This window comes from Trichosurus vulpecula, chromosome 4 (assembly GCF_011100635.1).
Source record: "Trichosurus vulpecula isolate mTriVul1 chromosome 4, mTriVul1.pri, whole genome shotgun sequence".
Lineage (NCBI taxonomy): Eukaryota > Metazoa > Chordata > Mammalia > Diprotodontia > Phalangeridae > Trichosurus > Trichosurus vulpecula.
Genome location: NC_050576.1, coordinates 51,527,399 through 51,538,823, shown reverse-complemented (window position 1 = coordinate 51,538,823; position 11,425 = coordinate 51,527,399). Strand labels below are relative to the sequence as shown.

General features: G+C 38.5%; 1 pseudogene; it reads right to left on the bottom strand.

Annotated features, from left to right (window-relative positions):
• Positions 1–401: 401 nt before the first annotated feature.
• Positions 402–665, bottom strand: LOC118845806 (annotated as a pseudogene).
• Between the last annotated feature and the right edge of the window lie 10,760 nt (positions 666–11,425).

Genomic DNA, 11,425 nt, shown 5'->3' with positions numbered 1-11,425 from the left:
TAAACAGCATATTGTAGGATTATAGTTTTTCATCCATTCTGATATCTGCTTCCATTTTATGGGAGAGTTCATCCCTTTCTCATTCATAGTTATGATTACTATCTGTGTCTTTCTCTCCATCCTATTTCCCCCTGTTTATGCTTTAGTTTCTCCCTTTCCCCTTCCACTCCTCAACAGAGTTTTTCTTTTGACTCCTACCTTCCTCAGTTAACCCTCCCTCTTGATTCCCCTCCCTTATCTTACCGTTTTCCCCTTGCTACTTCTTCCCTCCCTTCTGACCACCCCCCCTCCCTTTTTTTCCCCTTTCCCCTCCTACTGCCTGTAGGACAAGTTAGATTTCTTTTTTTTTTCCCCAGGAGAAGACAAGATGTTTATTAGGAGACAAAGGGAAGGTGGAGGTTTCACAGATTCTTCAATCATTGGAGAGAAGGCTCTTGGGGATCCTGGGGGTGGCTGGGGATGTCGGACATGTTGCCATCATCTCAGGTGGGAACAGGATAGTTGTAGGGGGTCACATTGTTGATCATGCCTATGTACCTGGTATAGGGGTTGGCGGGGTGGCGGAGCAGCATGAGCAGAGCCAGGGTGCCGATGGTGAATGACATGGTCAGCAATGGCTCCTTGGCCCAGGCCTCCTTCAGGAATTGGCCCAGTCTGCCTGCCATGTTGGCTGCTTTCTGACAAGTTAGATTTGTACACTTATCAGGGTATGTTATTCACTTCTTGAACTAAATCCGATGAGAGTGAAGCTCAAATACTGCTCTTCTCCCTCCCTTCTTTCCGTGTACTACAATATATTTTTGTGCCTCTTCATGTGATGCAATTTGCCCTTTTCTACTACCTCCTTACCCCTTCTCCCAGAACCATCCCTTTATATCTCTTAATTATATTTTTATTGTTATGTTGGTTACTTTATACTGATACCCACAGTCTATGAATATCCCTTTCAATTGTTATAATAAGTATACAATTCTCAAGATTGACATATATATAAAACATATAAAAAACAAAATAATCCTATATCGGGATGTAACTAATTAGCCTTATTAATTAACTAGGGCTCTTTTCCCCTCTTTACCTTTTTGTGTCTGTCTTGAGTTTTGTTTTTGGAGATCAAATTTTCCATGGAGCTCTGGCCTTTTCATCAGGAAGGTCTGGAATTCCCTTATTTCATTGAATATCCATCTCCTTGCCTGGAAAATTATGCTCAGTTTGCTGGGTAGCTGATCCTTAGTTGTAGTCCAAGCTCTTTTGCCTTTCAGAATATCATATTCCAATTTCTCCTCTTATTTAAGGTAGAAGCTGAAAGATCCTGCATGATCCCGACTGTTGTTCCATCATATTGTTTCTTTCTAGCTGCTTGCAGTATTTTCTCCTTGACGTGGTAGTTCTGGAATTTGGCTATAATATTTCTTGGAGTTTTCAATTTAGGATCTTTTTCAGGGGGTGATAGATGGATTCTTCTGATGATAATCTTACACTCTGGTTCTAGGACCTCTGGGCAATTTTCCTTGGGGATTTCATGCAAGATACTGTGTAGGCTCTTTTTTTCATCATAACTTTCAGGTACACCAATAATTCTTAGATTGTCTCTCCTTGATGTGTTTTCCAGGCCAGTTGTTTTTCCAATCAGATATTTCACATTTTCTTCTATTTTTTTTCATTCTCTAGATTTTGTTTGATTGATTCTTGATGTCTCATAGAGTCATTAGCTTCTACTTGCCCAATTCTAATTTTTAATGTTTTTTTTTTCCTTTATCTTCTCTATCTCCTTTTCCATTTGGTTGATTTTACTTTTCAACAAGACATTTTCTCCACTTATATACTGATTTTCCTTAACTATTTCACTGATTTTACCTTTTAAAGATTTGTTTTCCTCATGGAATTTTTTTTTCCATTTTTTCTTTTGCCTCCCTAATTTGGTTTTTAAAGTCCTCGGGTTCTTCCAGGAATGCTTTTTGGTCTGGAGACCAGTTCACTTTCCCTTTTGAGGTTTCAGATGTGGGTATAGTGTCCATGCTGTCCTCTTCTGAATTGGTATTTTGGCCTTTCCTGTCTCCATAATATGAATCAATCATCTTTGGCTTCTTAGTGTGTTTTTTCACGGTGATTTTGTTTTCCTCCTGGCTTCTAAAGTGGATCTCTGTTTCTGAGGCTCAGGGGGCTCTGTCCCAAGTTCCTTGTGTTGGAATCTGTGGGTCTGCTCACTGGCTTTATGTTTTACGGCCTCTGGTTTTGTGAGGTGTGGGAGAGGGGTGATCTGGCTGCTGCAGGGTCTCCTCTTCCCCAGGCCTGTTCTACAGAATAGATGGTCTCAGCTCTTGTCTGTGCTGATGTCTGCCACTTCCCCTGTCTGTGCAAAGCCCAATCTGGGTTCCTGGTGTTGACGCTTGTTAGCTCCACCCCCTGGGGCTCAGTTACTCTCATTGTTCTGCTGAGGTGAGGGCTGCTGAGACACCTCTCTTCCGGCTCTAGTCTCCTTCTGCCACCACAGGAAGCGCCCTCTCCCCCACTTCTCTCCCCCCTGAACACCCCTTCTGGCTCCTCTGTTTCTACTGAGGTATTGTTCTCTGAGTTTATTCAAGGGAGGGATATGAGCCATTTTACCTGCACATCATGGCTCCTAGAAGTTCAAGAAGGCGAGTTTCAAACCTTCAGACTACGGGTTGGAGGTCTCTGGGCTAGCTGCTCCCATGGCTGCAGGCTCTGCATTCCAATAGACTCCCATCCTGGCTTGAGAGGACTGGGGCTCAATCACGGCTGCAGCTGGTACTTTGGCCCTGGGCCTGTTCCTGCACCCAGCGACCACCCAGACCAGCGTGCTGGCTGGATTTCTCTGCTGTTCACAGCTGGTTTGGTCTGGTGCCTTTGTGTTGTCCAGGGTTGGAGGCCCCCTGGCCAGTTGCTTCAGCTGCCACAGGCTCTGCACTCCAACAGATTCCAGTCCTGGGCTGAGAGGCCTGGGACTCAATCATGGCCATAGCCGGTACTTCCATCCTGGGCCTGTTCTTTGCCCAGCACTTTCCCAGACCCTCACACTGGCTGGATTCCTCTTCTGTTCCTGATTGGTTTGGTCTGGTGTCATTCCAGGTGCCCAGTGCTCCTACCCCTTTCAGTCTACTAGTGGCTTCTAACTCTCTCAAATCTGCTCTGATTAACTTTTTTAGACATATTGGACAGAATTTGTGAGAGAGCTCCAGTAGTTCCTTCCTTTCACAGCACCATCTTAACTCCACCCCACTTCTTTACAACTTATAGTCTTAGATACATAGGTTCCCAAAATGGGTGATACTGCTCCTTGGGTGGTACTAGAACGATGGTGGGGGGGGTGGAGCAAGTAACCTTGGGTACAATTGGAGGGCATTGGATAAAAAATAAGAGGGTATTGGAACCATAAAGAAGAAAAAAGAAGAAACTTTTGAAAAACCATCCATACCTGTTTCATCTGTTGTGTAGCAGAGTTAAAGTCTTAGTGATTACATTATTTTCCAAATAACCACACAAAATTCAAGTTATAACCCGTTGGTGGTCAAATCTGGTGACAGGTCTTAACAAGCAAGCATTGGCAGCCAACGTTGTTGGGAAGTCCAGCATGCATCAGCAGGAATATGTGAGTGTAATGACTTGTTCAAAATATGATACTAAATGGTTACACGATTCAATATTGCATCATCAAAATTTCAATGCAGGAAAAAAACTCCACAAATTTCTTAAATTTAAGATGTGTCATATATATATATATACATGTATATGTACATATATATGTATGTATGTGTGTGTATATATATATATATATATATATATATATATATATATGACACAAATTTAAAAAAAGTTAAAGTAAGGAGGATTTTGTTATCCTTCTTAAAGTTTAGTTTCCCAGGCTCCATGGCCATAACAATCTTTAGTTTCAAGGTGTTAGATAGTATTGCCCAGGCTTATGACTTATAAACATCTCCACCATGCTTTCACAGTGAAATATGGGGGTGATATAACGTGATTTTTACTATGCTTGTGCTGAATGATGATATTGCTAAAGTTAACCTATGAGCTTAATATTGGCAATGCCTTCTTTGTCTGTTGCTCTATAAAGCAAGTGGGCACTGGTCAGTGAGTGGGCAAGCCGTAGGGAATATGACGGTGTAATGCTGTGTTTGCCTCAACTGGTCACCATTGTGGCTTGAGGGGAATTAGGGGAGTGCACAAACTGGAATGCTGCTCTTGTCTCAGTTGATCCCATGGAGACGTATGGGTAGTTGACCCCCCATTCTTGCTGGCCCCTTTGAGAAAGGTTATTAGAGAATGCTGTAGGAGTTGGTGCTCCCATTTTCAGCAAACTTCCATTGAGAAGAATAGAACAGAACAAAGTAATTAAGATTATTAAACCCTCCAAAGCTGTCTTCCTGTCTTACCTGTATGACCACATCAAGAGTAAACCTGTTAGAGGGTGGAGTCCAAAAACTTGTGAATTTCCAGGGAGGCACTGAATAATTATTTATTTGGGGCAGGGGGAGGAAAAGAGGACAGTAAGCCAAATAAGTCTGGGAACATCTGTCTTAGAGAATAGCCTGAGGGAATGTTCTCAGTGTCACATAGCTTACAGTGGAGCCACAAATGAAGCCAGGTCCTCCTATCTAGGAGGTCAGTTCTCTGTCACCTCTACTTTGCCTTGTATTTGTTATTCATGGAGGTCTTATCTTCCCTACTCTTCTGAGACCTTCTTTAAGGCATCCCTTATTTACGTTTGTATCTCCTTCCATGTTTAGCATGATCTCTCTAAACTGAAGCTGAGATGCAACAAAGTATAGATCTCTTCTCCTCTGCTTGTGCTAATTTTGGCCTAACAACAACAAGAAAACACTGGTGCTCCATCAGTGACCACCAACACATCCATACATGGAACCATTGGTTACAGCAAATGGAGAAGTTTGAATGCTGTGGATAAGTTCACTCACTTTGGTAGTGTACTTTCCAGGGATGTACATACTGATAATGAAGTTGCATTGGGAGAGCTAGGTTAGTGTCTGGGAAGCTCTGAAGGAAAGTATGTGAGAGAAGAGGTATTAGACTGATTACCAAACTGAAGGCTACAAAGCCGATGTGCTGACTTCATTGTTGCATGCTTGTGAAACCTGGTGAGTCTACCAGCACCATGCCAGGAAATTGAATTGCTTCCATTTTAATTGTCTTAGGAAGATTGTAAAGATCACCTGGCAGGAAAAGGTACCAGACACTGAGGTCCTTACTTGAACTAAACTGCCAAGCATTCAAACTCTGCTTCAGAGAGAGCAACTTTGATGGGCTGGCCAAGTTGTTCTAATGCAAAATGTACGCTTGCCAAAAAGACTATTTCATGGAGAACTCACACAAGGAAAGTATTCACATGGTGTTCAGAAGAAGTGATACAAGGACACTCTCAAGGTCTCTCTCAAGAACTTTGGAATTGATTGTATGACATGGGAGATGCTGGCACAGAATCACTCGGCATGGCACGTCCACATCAGAGAAGGTGCTGTGCTCTATGACCAAAATAGAATTGAAACAGCTCAAAGGAAATGCCAGGATGAGCAAATTTAGAGTATCCACCCAAATGTTGACATAAACTATTTGTTCTGGACCTGTGGTAGAGCATTCCAAACTTGTATTGGTCTGATCAGCCACAGAAGGTCACATTGAATATCGACTCTAGCATAGTGATGCCATTTTAATCCTCTTCGAGAACGAAGCACAGCAAGGAACCTCTCACACACAGTAGGTACTTAAGTACTGTAGGATGCAACATGGCTTGTTGGTGCAAGCACAAAATTTGATTAAATTCCTGGATGTTCAACTTACTACCTGAGTAACCTCAGGGAAATCATTATATCTATCGGGAATTCATTTGTTCAACTTTAAAGTGAGTATGGTTTCAGACAAAACGGCCTCGAAATTCTCTTTCAAGTCTAACCTGAGATTCTTTGATTCTATGGATGCTTAGTACTCTATAACAAGGATGAAAAACACTCCACCTCATATAAAGTCAAGTAAACTACAGGCCTTCAAGCCTTAGTAACAAGTAAACAACTAACTAAAACATTTAAGTACATTAAACACTGGTCAAAGTACTAGGGATAAAAGATAAAAACAATCCCTTGATGTTATTTTAAGGTAAAGGTTATTTTAAGGGTTTTATGGGGTGAGGGGGAAGGCAACATGCAGGTATATATGAATATAAAGGTACATACCAAGGAGATACTGTTTTAACCTGGAGGAGAGAGGTACCAACAGCTGAAGGGGAGGAGGGAAGGAAAAACACCTGCCGAAGGTAATATTCGGTTTGAGTCTTGAAAATTAGAGCTGCCAAGCAGCAGAATTGGGGAAGGAATACATTCATGGCATGAGGGACTACTAGTATAAATACATGGAGTTGGAAAATTGAGGTAAAAATTGAAATGTGCCCTGCTTACAAATTCATGGGCAGGAAAGATTAGATTGCATACTGTAATTTATATCAATGAAACAATATCTTTTGTCTTTTATATTTGAATCCATGCAAGCCTCACCATTGCGAATAAGAAATAATTTTTGTTTGTTTTTTCTCATTACCTATATATATATATATATATATATATATATATATATATATATATACATACATACATACACACACACATATCTGCAATTGATAATATACAGGATCTAAACATATATCGTTGGATAAATTATAGATAAAATATTTCCTTCATGTACTTAAAAATCAGAAATGCCAAGATGACTTAGACAGTTAATTAGCTATAATCTTAGAAAGTCAGGTGAGATTCTAACAGAAAAAAAAAAAATCAAAGAAAGTGACCTTGACCACATTTTGCTTTGGTCCAAAACATAAAAGTGCTACAGAAAACTGAGAATGCTGAATTTTAACATGGCTTTGTAAATGTGTAACTAAATGACTAAGTTTAAATAAGATATATTAAGAAGATATTAGTTCTCTAGAAAAAATAGTCCTGTAGATTTTTAGGAATTTTTTTGATGAGGAGTATGTAGATTGAAATCTTATAATAAACCTTTCAAGTGCTTCTGCAGGAGTGAGAATTGTCTTCCCTTCACCCTAAAAGCAAACAAACAAAAAACTGAAAAGACTTAAACACAAACACACACATACAAAGAGACATAAAATATTTAGGCACAGAATTAATATACTAATTGGAATTATTTCCATCCCTAGAAGTTTTCAGGCGAAGCTGGATGACAGCTTGCCAGGGTAGAAGAAATTTTTGCTATAGCAGGCAGAGGTTTTGCTAGATGACCTCTGAGTTCCCAGTTAATTCAGAATTCATGTTTAAGATAATATAGTTAAATGATCCTATCTTAGCAAGTTGGATGCCTATTTTTTTTCACCTCCCCTACAGTTATGATCTCACATCCCATTGAAAGGAATGGAAATTATGTAAAAGCCTCAAGCTAACTCACTAGTGGCACATGATCAAAGACAACCAACACATGCCACACTGGAACACCTGAATTTCATGAGGCACTTTACTATCATGGAAAAAGCTGTGTGGATATGCTTTATTTCCCAATTCTGCTACTTTCTTGAGGTATAAAGTTAAGTCACATCATCTCTGAGCTTTTATTGTTTCAATGGTAAAATGAGGGGGGTGGAATTCATTGATCCTTAACCTTAACCTTCCTACTTTTTTCTGTTTAAAAATTTTCTCCAATTACATGTAAAAACAATTTTAAGTCATTTTAAAAAAAAATTGAGTCCCAAATTCTCTCCCTTCCTCTTTCCCCTTCCCTTTATTGAAAAGGCTAGCAATTTTATCTATGTGATACATGTGCAGCCATGCAAAACATATTTCCATATTGTTGTGAAAGAAAACACAAACACAAACAAAAAATAATAAAGAAAAAATTTTAAAAGTATGCTTTGATCTAAATTCAGTTTCTGTCACTTCTTTCTCTGGAGGGGGATAACATTTTTCATTGTTAGTTGTTCAGAATTATCTAGGATTATTATTTTGCTGAAAATAGCGAAGTCATTCACAATTGATTATTATACGATATTGCTGTTACTGTGTAGAATATTCTCCTTGTTCTGCTAATTTCACTTTTCATCGGTTCATGTAAGTCTTTCCAGTTTTTTTCTGAAATATTCTTTTCATCATTTATTACAGTAAAATACTATTCCATCAAAAGCATATACCACAACTTGTTTAGACATTCCCCAATTGATGGGCATCACCTCTATTTCCAATTATTTGTCAACACTAAAAGAGCTGTTATAAATGTTTTTATGCTCACAGGTCCTTTTCCTTTTTTATGTCTTTGGGATATAGTTCTAGTAGTGGTATTGTTGTGTCAAAGGGTATGTGTGGTTTTATTGTCCTTTGGGCATAGTTCTGAATTGCTCTCCAGAATGGCTGAATCAGTTCATAATTCCACCAATGGTGCATTAGTGTATCAATTCCCTACACCCCCTGCAACATTTGTCATTCTTCTTCCTTATCATATTACCCAATCTGAGAGGTATGGGGATGGTACCTAGGATATTTTAAATTTGCATTTCTCTAATCAGTAGTGATTTAGAAGATAGATTATAGATAGCTTTGCTTATTTCATCCAAAAACTGTTGGTATCCTTTGACCATTTATCAATTGGATAGGTGATTTTTTTTTAAATACCTTTGACTCAGTTCTCTGTATATTTCAGAAATGGGGCCTCTATCAGAGAAACTTGCTTTATTTTTTCATAGTTATGATTACTGTCTATTTCATTCCCTTCTCTCTCTCTCTCTCTCTCTCTCTCTCTCTCTCTCTCTCTCTCTCTCTCTCTCTCTCTCTCTCCTTTTTTCACCCCGTCCATCCATCCTCAAGTGTTTGCTTCTGACAATCACCACACCTAATACACCCTCCCTTCTATGACCTTTCCCTCCTTTGTATCCCCTTCCCTTGCTACTTTCCTGTAGGATAAAACATATTTCTACACTCAACTGTGTGCACATTATTCCCTCTTTAAGCCAATCCCAATGAGAGTAAGGTTCAAACTCTCCCCACCCCCATTTCCACATCTTCCCATCCACTGTAAAAGCTCTTTCCTGCCCCTTTTATGTAATATAATACACCTCAATCTAATTTTCCTTATTCCTCTTCTCCCAGTGCATTACTCTTTCACACCTTTTAATTTATTTTTTGTGTTTGTAGGTATTATCTCATCATTTTCAACTCATATCCGTACCCTCTATCTATGTATATTCTTTCTAACTGCCCTAATAACAAAATAGTTCTTAGGAATTACAAGTATCTTCTTCCCATGTAGGAATGTAAATAGTTTAACCTTATTGAATCCCTTATTATATCCCTTTCCAGTTTCCTTTTTTATTCTTCTCTTGAGTCTTCCATTTGAAAGTCAAATTTTTTGAATATATTTAGTATTTTATTTTTCCCCAGTTACATGTAAAAACAATTTTTAACATTCATTTTAAAAAACTTTGAGTCCCAAATTTCACTCTTACTCCATGCCCACCCCACCTCCAATGAAAAGGTGAGCAATTCAGTATAGGTTATACATGCAGTCACGTAAAACATTTCCCTATTATTCATGTTGTGAAAGGAAACATAGACAAAAAAGGTTTCGAGAAAAGCAAAGAAAGGTGTGCTTCAGCCTGTATTCAGACACCATCAATTCTTTCTTTGGGGATGGATGACCTTTTTTGTCATGATTCCTTCAGAGTTGTCTTAGATCATTTTATTGTGAATAGCTAAGTCATTCATAGCTGATCGTCTTATAATATTGCTGTTACTTTGTATACAATGCATTTCACTTTAGATCAGCTCACGTAAGTCATTCCAGGTTTTCTGAGACCATCCTGCTCATCATTTCTTATATCACAATATTATTCCATCATAATTGCATACCACAATTTATTCAGTGGTTCCTCAGTTGATAGACATCTCCTCAATTTTTAATTCTTTGTCACAAGAAAAGAGCTACTATAAATATTTTTGTACATATAGGTTCTTTCACTTTTGTTTTTCATTCCTTTTGGTATACAGACTAGTAGTAGTATTGCTAGGTCAAAGGATATGCATGGTTTTATAGTCCTTTGGGCACAGTTCCAAATTGCTCTATAGAGTGGTGGAATCAGTCTTTCACAACTCTACCAACAGTGTATTAATGTCTCATTTTTCATATATCTGCCCTAAGATTGGTCATTTTCCTTTTCTATCTTATTAGCTAATGTAATAGGTATGAGGTAGTACTACAGAATTGTTTTCATGTACAATTCTAGAATCAATAGTGAGTTAGAGTACGTTTTCATATCATTACAGATAGCTTTGATTATTTCATCTGAAAACTATTTACACCTTTTGCTCATTTATCATTTGGGGAATGGCTGTTACTTTTATGAATTTGATTCAGTTTTCTATATATTTGAGAAATGAGGCCTTTATCAGAGAAAATTTCTTCAGTATTTTTTCACATTTATTATTGCTAACTGTATTTCCCTCCATCCTATCTCCCCACTTATTCCATTCTCTCTCCTTTCACTTTGTCCCTCCTCAAAAGTGTTTTGCTTCTGACTACTGACTCCTGCAATCTGCACTCCCTTCTCTCACACCCTCCCCCTTGTCTTATCCCATTCCCCTCCTACTTTCCTGTAGAGTTAGATTTCTATACTCAATTGAGTGTGTATGTTATTCCCTCTGGTCCAATTCTGATGAGAGTAAGGTTCATTCACTCCCCTTCACCTCCCCCCTCTTCATCTCCACTGTAAAAGCTTTTTCTTGCATCTTATATGTGGGACAATTTAACCCATTGTACCCCTCCCTTTCCCTTTCTACCAGTACATTCCTCTTACACCTTGATTTCATTGTTTTAGATATCATCCCTTCATATTCAACTCACACCTCTTCCCTCTTTCTAAATATACTCCTTCTAACTGCACTGACACTCAGAAAGTTCTTATGAGTTACAAGTATAGTCTTCTCATGTATGTAGGAATGTAAATGGTTTAACATTTTTAAGTCACTTATTATTTGCCTTTCCTTTTTGCCTTTCTATGTTTCTCTTGAGTCTTGTATTTGAGAGTTAAATTTTCTACTCATCTCTGTTTTTTTTTCTTTAAGAATGCTTGAAAGTCCTTTGTCTCATTGAATGTTCTTTTTTCCCCCTGAAGGATTATACATAGTTTTGCTGGGTAGGTGATCTTTGGTTGGAACACTAGCTCCTTTACTCTCTAGAATATCATATTCTAAGTCCACTGATTCTTTAATTTAGAAGCTGTTAAATCTTGTGTTATCCTGACTGTGGTTCCATGATACTTGAATTGTTTCTTTTTGGCTGCTTGCAATATTTTCTTCTTGACCTGGGAGGTCTGGAATTTGGCTATAACATACATGGAAGTTTTCATTTTGTGATCTCTTTCAGGAGGTTATCAGTAGTT